General features: G+C 41.2%; 1 non-coding gene across 1 annotated transcript; it reads right to left on the bottom strand.

The window, feature by feature from the left end:
* Positions 1 to 2,721: 2,721 nt before the first annotated feature.
* On the bottom strand, positions 2,722 to 2,796 carry TRNAA-AGC (transfer RNA alanine (anticodon AGC)). The gene has a single exon. It is a non-coding gene; the product is annotated as a tRNA-Ala (tRNA).
* Between the last annotated feature and the right edge of the window lie 879 nt (positions 2,797 to 3,675).

Genomic DNA, 3,675 nt, shown 5'->3' with positions numbered 1-3,675 from the left:
TTTCTCCCTGCTTCTTCTGTGTAGGACCAAGTAGCTACTTTATGCCAAATAAAAAGGGGTGACCCAAACCTCAGAGACAGTAAACAGGATCACCAGACTTTATACATACATGTACACACACAAACACACACACACACACACACACACACACACGGCTCCAGTTTGTTCCTTAAAATCTCATTGACTCTACTTTCCCTTTCTTTTAAATTTCCTCTACCCTTCTGATTTTCTCTTCTGCATTCCTACTGAGTAGGCCCATGCACTGTCATACATATCACTGGATGGAGGCTTTATGAGAAATACTGCGCTACTGCTATGAAGGGGCAACATTCCTAGAGGGAGATTGTTCTGGTGGGTCATTTGATATTGAATCCGTATACTGCACACGACTTACACACAACCTCTTGTAGGGTTGCCTAAGGGTTGAAACTCTGCTTTCCTCATAAGCCCATGTCCCTCTCTGACTCAGGGTCAAGGACAAAAAGATGGTTTTAAACGCCTTCCTGAAATTGTCTTTTTGCCAGAAGTCAAATGATATTTCCAAGTCTCTGAACTCAGCAGAAACAGACCGTGTAAAAACTCTATGCTTGTTTCAAGTTCCTAACTCCCCATATAAATCAACAGCTGCATGATAAATAAAAGGCCATCATGTTATAGGAAAAGACTAGCATCTCTTTGCAGACCAAACCCCTTATAAATACCCCACCACCCAACTCAGCAGAACGGACCTCCCCCTTTGGTATCTACTGTTAGAGTCAGACCATGGGCCACTAATGTTTTATCGTTCACTGTGGGTGGGATGGGAGCTGGTAGAGACCATCTTGCATGAGGGTTGGTATAAATGTGGCAGAGGAGCTATGGGAATCAAATTAGGTAAAAGGTTGGAGAAGGGGTAGGAGGGGGGAACTTGGCCCCAGGGGCGAGCTGGGGCTGGCTAAACGTGGATTATTGCAGGTGAAGTGTGCAATCCAGCCCTTGTGGAATGGAGGGAGAGTTTGGCTGAGTGTCTCTGGCCCACAGGCTGTTACTGTGAACACACAGACAAGGCATTGTTCCCAGGAGGCCCTTGGCTCCAAAGCAAAGTACCTAAGTGCTGAAGAGCTGAAAAACTACAGTGTATACCTAAGGACTTGTCCAAGTGGGGAACAGAGACTGAAAGACTTAGTTGTTCCTTCCTGGGGGGGAAATCTCCATGGCCACTGAGCTGGGAGTCAGCTGCTGGCATGGACTCTGTGAAAGCAGCTGTGTATGGTACACCCCTCGGCAACACGAGACCAGTAGATTCTGAGAAGCCCATCTCATCCATCCACAGGTCTACTGAAAACCACCCAAACAGTCTCTTGCTTAAGGCTGGAAAAAATATTCCTGGGATAGGCACATCCCAGAAGCCTCCCTTTGATACTGCAAACCAGAACTCTTGACATTTACAGTCAGGAAATTCTTCCTGATATCCAGCTGAGGTCCAGTAGCCACACGAGCTCGTTTCTTCTTACCTGTACTGAGTGGAAATTCTTAACAGCTGCCAATCACCATCACTAAATGGTCCCTTTAACTCCTTACTGGTTGGTCTTAAGCCCCTTATCCAATCTTCTTTCCTCCATACTCATAATCCAAACTTTTCACCTTTTTAAAAAATTTCCAAGTCATTTGATTGACTTTATTATTTTCTCTCTTCCCTCTTTTTCAAAGTTCCCTCTTTCTTTGCTTAAAATAATGGGATTCCAGACTATCATAGGAATTTGGTAAACGCTAAAACATAAATTCCCATGAGCTATATTTTATTCAATATTGAGTTAATTTTTCAAATATTTTACTTGAAGTGTTCTGACAATAGGTCTTACATTTTTACAGTGTATTTTTCTGCTTGATTACCTTCAAATAGCGATTTTACTATACATAGTACTTTGTATGTGCCTTTTTATCTTTATGGTATTTAATTTAATTATTCCTTCTCAGTTTATGTTTCTCCAGAACTGAAAGATATTTTTGTCTGTCTTCTTCACAGTCAGTCTTGTTCTTTGTACAGGAGTTATGACCAAAGAATGGAACTTCTTTCAAAAGAAGAGATTTATAAATGTTCTCATTCATTCACTAAAGATCACACTTAGTATTATAAACTTCTGTCATCTCTAGATCTTCTCTGTCTTTGAGTAATATCTTCCTAAGACTCTAGATTCATTTTCGCAAGGCCATATTATTTTTGAAATATCTAGATATATCACAACTATTTTTCATTGTGGAGTCATTTATTGGTCCTAGCTGGCAAGACTGCCATACTTTTTTCCTTAGAGGATGAAGGAAGTGGTGATGTTATACAATAGAACTTTGTAAAATCTATTAGAAGGTTTGGAAGACTACAACAGAAGGCAGGAGTGGGAGGAGGGCATGAGTCAGAGGAATGCCAGGAAAGTTTATATATGAGTCTCACCTCTTCTGTGCCTGTGGCTTTGTGACCTTGGAAAAACCACTTTCTATCTTAGAACTTCAGTTCACTGAAGATAATACAATAATAATTCATAGGACTTTTTGAGATCCCAGAGTGATAATACATATTAAGTAAGTTTGTCATTACTTTTATTTTTTGGTTTAATGCTACTCTGTCTTCTCTGGGTAATGGTCATTTCTCCAATTGTCAGAACTTATGGCAAAGGAAAGGCTTCCTTCAGGAGAAGTAGTTGAAATAACTTTTAAAGTTTTGTGTTTTTGTTAATCAATCAAACATGGAGGGGCTGGGAGTTGAACCCATGGCCTCATGTATGCTAAGCATGTGCTCTACCACTGAGCTACACCCCCTCCTTCCTTGAAATAATTTTTTAAATGTAGACTTTATTATTATCCATGTATGGTGAAGCCAACAGATCAGGAGATAATTGCCATTGAAAAGATAGTTTGTTACTCACAGTTCCCAAGAGGAGGGCACATGCCGTGTCACAAATGGTCACATGGGGAAACACCAGCGTTGGTTAGGAGACAGAAGAAACAAGGGGGAAATATGGGCAAGAGCCTTCATTGTGGCTTTTGTGGGAAGGAACAGTCAAGCTAGGGTAAGCAGGATTGGCTGGTTTGAATAATTTCAGCAGACTCTGGGCCATAGAAGCTGTCCCTGGTTGCCCTGAACATGGCCCTGGTGTTATTAGGGCAAATGGATTTTGTCCCAGAGTGTAAGAGCCTTGTGAGAGTTCAGTAAAGGAGGTGGTATGGGTACAGAATGTGGACTTGTTAATTTGCATATGAAAGAAACTCTAGCAGATGAGTTGTTTACTACGTCTAGGATTGGCTAGCTCTGGGAGGAGCAATCTCTCCAGGGTCAGCAAGGCCCCAGATGTCAAAGCATCAGAAACATATGGTTAATACAATCCTCTTACACTCACCTGTCATGAGATTTCTCTCCCAACTCACCTAGTTTTGTCATGCTACAAAGGAAGGCATACTGTCTTTATCAGGCCCTTATTAATACACGTATACCTTGGGTGTGGAGGGATAAGATGGGTACCAAGTGGTGCATTATTAGAGAACAGTTCATTTATTCATCTATTCATTCATTCATTTAAATACTTACTAATCAACTACAAGAATGTCAGGCAAAATTGCCTCCTTAGAGAGAAAATTTGGCCTTGGGTGATGAGCTATAGAACAGGTACGTTTCAGTTGTAGTGACAACAGGCAACATGGAAG

This window comes from Mesoplodon densirostris, chromosome 11 (genome assembly GCF_025265405.1).
Source record: "Mesoplodon densirostris isolate mMesDen1 chromosome 11, mMesDen1 primary haplotype, whole genome shotgun sequence".
NCBI lineage: Eukaryota > Metazoa > Chordata > Mammalia > Artiodactyla > Ziphiidae > Mesoplodon > Mesoplodon densirostris.
The sequence above is the reverse complement of the archived record's forward strand: the minus strand, read 5'-3'. Positions and strand labels throughout refer to the sequence as shown.